This window comes from Lactuca virosa, chromosome 3, assembly GCF_052849685.1.
Source record: "Lactuca virosa cultivar CGN04683 chromosome 3, Lactuca_virosa_CGN04683_v6, whole genome shotgun sequence".
Taxonomy (NCBI): domain Eukaryota; kingdom Viridiplantae; phylum Streptophyta; class Magnoliopsida; order Asterales; family Asteraceae; genus Lactuca; species Lactuca virosa.
The window spans coordinates 83,616,349-83,622,424 of NC_136428.1; the positions used below are offsets into that span (position 1 = coordinate 83,616,349).

Here is a 6,076-nt window from a genome sequence, read left to right on the forward strand (position 1 = left end):
TTATAATCATGTTCATGAAAGGGACTATGCACTCACCTGCAAAGGTGGTGACTCGGTACTCGGAAAACACTTCGTTTACTTTAAAACAAATTTCCGTTGACAAAACCTTGTATCATTTCCACTAGAGTTTAGTCTAATGTTCAACGAGAGTAATTAATAGTCTAGCTATTATTACTATTATATAAGCGTTAAACAATACTCTTCACCTACTATGTACAGACAGGGGCCAGACATAAAACACAGGAGGGCAGGACCATTTTGGCATATAGCACTTCTGAAATCCAACAACCCTATGCGGCCCTTTAAACCAGATTTCTCGTACCGCGAGTAGTTAAAAAGATATTATAACGATACTTATATAACCCATAATAATAGCTCAAATAATTATTATAAGGTCCTAATAACGTTACTATATTTAAATAAAATCTATATTAAAAATTAGGTAGGCGTATCTTACCTACGAGGGGGTTTGGCTAGGAGCCATGCTCTGCAGGGGCAGAACTTCCGAGCCGAAAGCTCTTCTTCTCGGAGCCGTCGAGCGCTCCGGGGCTTTCTTCTAGCGCTAGGGGAGTTTTTTGGGAGGTTTAGAGAGAATGTAGAGAGAAGAAAGAATGGGAAAGGTGTGAAGAAAATGAGGGTGGGAGATGATGTATTTATAGGGTGAAATATGGCTGAAATTGGTGCCACATGTCACCATCTAGTGGCAAGCCTTGGGGAGAAAGCAATGGCCAAGATTGTGCCACGTCACCCCTTTTGCGGCAGCCCCCTGCCGAATTCTAAACCCCGTAACTTTCGCATACGAGCTCCGTTTTTGACGTTCTTTATATCCACACGTAGGTAAAAATAAGATCTACAACTTTCACTTTGACTTCGTCGGCTAATTCTCGACCGATCTTAAATTTAATAGTAGGAGGAGATTATACTGTTAAATGACCGCGAAAAATTCGTAACTCTTTCATACATACCCCGTTTTCGTCTGCCTTTTTATAGTTGACTTCCTATTAGTGAGACTTCAACTCTCATTTAGGTCACGTAGGCCAAAAATCGCTCGATCTAAAATTCAAGTTTCGGGTCGTGCACTGCCATGCCAAATCTTAGAAAATTCATAACTTCCTCATACGAAGTCAGATTTGGGCGTTCTTTTTATGCACGCTCTCGGTTTAATGTATACTACAACTTTTGTTTAGATCACTAAGGCCAAAAAGTCCTCTATCGTAAATTCACTATTTATGTCTCTCGGTGCCGTGCCGGTTTTGCGTTAAAACTTCGACGAGCCATAACTTCTTCGTTATAACTCGGATTTCGGCGTTCTTTATATGTACGAAACCCTTGTAACATATACTACCACTTGGTTAAGATTACTCTTTCTAAATAATATTCCATCAATAACTCATTTTTTATGCTTATTGTCTCTAAATTGACTAGCCCGAATCTGCGGACGTTACAATAGTTACTTTCATCTTACACATAAATATGAAGTATTTTATATAAATTACGTGCTATGTGTGCATATTATCTGTATACTTGCTATCTATGATGGATGAACGATTTTATACATGTTTTAAATGATTTAAATTGTATATGTATTTTATATCTACAAAATATGTTGGGTAAAAAACGAGGGTAGATAAATTATGAGTTGGATGATGAGTTGAGATGTGATATAGACCATGAGGTAAGGGTGAGAGGTGGACGATGTGAGAAGCCTTTTTCCCAAATGATGTCCCGTCATCTAGCAGAGTATGGATGACAACCACAGACTATTCTAGACAGTCCAGTGGAACACTAGCAGGCTCGCAACCTGTAGGTGTTGTGAACGATGTGTTCACCCGGTGTACTCTAAACCCTGGCGATCATGCAGAATTGGTACCTAAACCTTGGCAATCATGTAGACTTGGTGCCAAAACTCTGGCGACTATGCAGACTTAGTGCCTAAACCCTGGCGACTATGCGGACTTCGTGCCTGTTGTATAAACCCTGACGACTATGCAGACTTAGTGCCTAAACCCCCAGTGACGATGGACTTCGTGCCGATTCCTTAGGATGATCCTTAGGAATGAATGAACGAGGAATAGTTGATTCTTAGGGTAGATCCTTAAGAGTAAAGAAGATAATGGGGATGGGTAATTGGGTTGATTGTTTGATGTTTAAAAATAATAATTATATTATTGTGGGTTGAAAACCCTATGTACTCACCAGGTTTCCCAACCTGACCCACTCCAGCTTATTTCTATCACAGGTGTCGATAGGAAGTTACATTACACTGAGAGATTTAAAAGAGAAGTAGATCACTCGTGTAAATGAATGTAAGTTCTGCTTATGCTTATGTCTCTGTATTGACGATGACATCCCAAATGTTTTAAAAATGAATAAAAATACATTTCTTCGGAAATGCTTTGATAACATATTGTTCATGTTTTACTGGGAACAAATTTTGCAACATTTTTATTAAAAGAAGTACTCTGATTTTTATAAAGCATAAACAAAATCGGTTTTTGCTGGCCATGAAAATGGGGATGTCACACAGTAATGTTCCGATGTAGGTAGAGTAGTTACGGCCTCACGAGAAGGCTATTGGTAGTCGAGTGTTCATTATGATCCAGTAGATTGAAATATGAGCAATCCTTATAATGAGCCCGTCACCAATATTAGAGTATTGGTTCTAGAGTTTTCGAACCGGTAAACTCGTTATGGCAGAATTGATTAAAATTCAGGATGTTGGAACACCTGAACTAGGTAGAGAGACCACTTGCAATCTAGGTCTGTGTGTGTGTTTTAAAATGATACCATAGAATGATGTTGTAGGACAGAACGTCATATTAGTATACCATAAGCCTTTTATAGGGGCATGGAATGAATCGACATTTTACGTCTAAAGGCGACTGTCAGTTGTAGAGTATAAATTCTGGAGGTCCAAACTGACGAATTCCCGGTTCTAGAAGATTTCAAAAATAGTTCGAGGATATATTTAAGGTAAAAAAAACGTGGTTCTACAACTTACTAAGCAAAGAGGAACATAATTGATGAGGAGATGTTGGCTAGGTCCCAACACTGACCTCGAGTACCCCAGTAAGATGGGGGAGAGTTGAAACACCCGTATTTTCAACAACAATTAACCTATTATATTTACGAAGTCAGTTATAAAATTTAGATAAGTCATAAAATAGAATCTATTATGTTTTGATAATAGTTGATTATGTTTATTTTACAATGTTAGCTCTATACTATTAAAATTTGATAGCTCATAAAGTGATCCATTATATATTATAATGAATCATACATATTTTGAATAAAGTCAAATTGTGACAAAATTATACAAAAATACGACAATCTTGAAAATATAATTTTACCAAAAAAAAAAAGAAATAGGCTAATTAAGTTGTTACTACATCACATTAATAATAAGAAAGCTCATACACAAATTGTTACAAATATGTTGCACGTATTACTTGAAGGATACAATATTATTGAAAGTTTGACCAATGACATATAGTTGAGATTAAAATATAGATTATTAAAGAAAAAAACTAATGTAGGATAAATATCTAAACGTGCGTACACAGTTAGTTAAAATAAATCATTTAATATGTATATATTTAAACACATAAATTAAGTTAATTAATTATGAAATAACAAATGTGTACATAAAATGATTTACGCGTACGTATGCATGGTAGCTAGTTCTTTGGATAAGAATAAATGAATGGATTAGTGGCATACAAACGTGTATGATTGTTGTCATTCTTAAAAAAATAGTGATACGTGTTCAATAGGTGTCATATGTAAATATGCATGTTTATCTATAATGATACGTGTTAATTTGAGCATACGGCAATGTCAATATATAATTATATATTACCTTCGATTTTAGTATAAATAGACACCATTGCTAACATTATTAATCACATATATTCTTTCTCGGAGAAACTACGAGTAATCGAGGGGTATAAGCAATAATAAATCAAAATTGTTTAGGTGAGTTATCTCACTATACTATGTATTACAATATATATCCATGTATGTTAGGATAGAGAGCTAGTATAATAAAAGTATAGTCTTTATGTGCTTTATGTTATTATACTTGAGTTATTGAGTAGAGCCGAAAGTATATCTCTATGTGCTTATTGTTACTGTACTTGAACTAGTAGAATATTGCTGAAAGTGTAATCTCTATATGTTTAAATGTTAATATATTTAAGTTATTACGGTTAAGTTAGGGGTTGACGGCGGAACGGCGACAGGTCGGGAGCCTATACACTTGTGTGTTGACGACGAAATGGCAGGTAGGCCGTAAGTCTAAATACACATATTATTGGTGGATCGGCGAAAGGTTGTGAGCCAATTGGTGGATCGGCGAAAGGTCGTGAGCCATTATTTGTATGCATGTATATGTATTGCGATATATGGTATCCTGGGAAACTCACTAAGCATTGGCTTACAGTTGTTGAATAACTATTTTTCAGGTTTTTCTTCTAACCATGGAAAGGCTCCAGCGTGACTGTACTCGCATCGAAGAAATTAATAATGTTTTTAGACTTTCTCTAAAACTCTCTTTTATATTTACTAAATGTATGACAATGATCTTTTAATAAAGATGGGCTTTTGGATTTGTGTTTTATATATATTTAAAAAAATTGTAAAATTTTTTTGTTGAAAAATCGGGATGTAACAAAGTCACTATGTACAAGAACAGTACACTATTTTCTAACACAGAACATATATTTCTGGGGAAAACATATATCTATATAGTTTTATTAAATAATAAAACTACAAGTATACTATTTCAGAGTACATTAATATGTATACATTTAGCTCTTAAGGCCTAAAGGCTACATCTCATTTTACTAAGAAAATATTGGATTTTTTGAAAGAACACGCTCACATTTCCAAAAGGACATTTACTGTTAACTCTGTAATTACCTAGTGGATATGTTAGGGTTATATACAATAAAGATCCGACAGGCAGTGGAATGTGTGATTTCCGCCTCATTTCCTGTTCCTTGTTTGGTTGTGGGTTTAGGGCAGAACCACACAATCTGTAACATCCCCATTTTCTCGGTTGAAAAAGACCGATTTTGTTTATGCTTTTTAAAATAAAATAAGAGTAATCTTTCAAAAGGTGTTGCGGAATTTGTCCCAAAAAAAAATATGATAAAAATTTATCAAAGCATTTCTTAAAGAAATGAATTTTCATTGTATTATAAAACCTTGGGATGCCATGTTTAGATACAGATCAAAAGGATAAACAATACCATATAGGCCTTACAACAGTTATTTATATCTACTGGCCTATAATCCAATATCCCTCGTCATAATCCAACTATGCTCTTGTTCCACTACCTGTAATATAGAAAACTGAGTGGGTCAGGCTTGGGAGCCTGGTGAGCATATAGGGTTTTCAACCCACAATAAATAAATTTATTAATTTTCATCCACCAACAATAAATTTATTAATTTCATCAACTAACAATAAATTTATTAATTTCATCAATCAACAATAACCCTGATTACCTGTTTCCGTTATCCTCACTTTATGTCCCTAAACATCTAATAAAAGGGACCTAGTTTAAGGATCATCATTGGGCAAATGACACTACTTAAGGGATACTTCTGCAGTTTCTTAAGGTTCCACCCTAAGAATCCTCTATCATTCACTCATTCATTCCAAAGGATTGTCCTAAGGAATAGGCACAAAGTCCATCGTTGTCAATAGCACAACTGCCAACGTTCTCTATTAGGCACAACTGCCAATATTATCCTTTAGGCGCAACTTCTAGGATTGTGTTGTTCTCAACCAGGCGCAGCTGCCAATATCATCTATTAGCCGCAACTGCCAATATTATCTTTTAGGCTCGGCTGCCAATGTTATCATCTATTAGGCACAGCTGCCAATATTATCTATTAGGCGCGGCTACCAATATTATCATATATTAGGCACAACTGCCAATATTATCCTTTAGGCGCAGCTGCCAGGATATTTATATTACAACTGGTGAATACTTAAATCAAAATACCTGGTGAACACTCCGTTCAAAAATACTTAATGAACACCTAGTTTAGAAACACCTAGTGAACC

At 35.3% G+C, this 6,076-nt stretch overlaps 1 long non-coding RNA gene across 1 annotated transcript; it reads left to right on the plus strand.

Moving 5' to 3' along the window:
• The first annotated feature begins 3,981 nt into the window (after nt 1-3,981).
• Nucleotides 3,982-4,618, plus strand: LOC145162435 (uncharacterized). The gene is made up of 2 exons (XR_013739106.1): nt 3,982-4,360; nt 4,464-4,618. It is a non-coding gene; the product is annotated as an uncharacterized LOC145162435 (long non-coding RNA).
• Nucleotides 4,619-6,076: the final 1,458 nt, after the last annotated feature.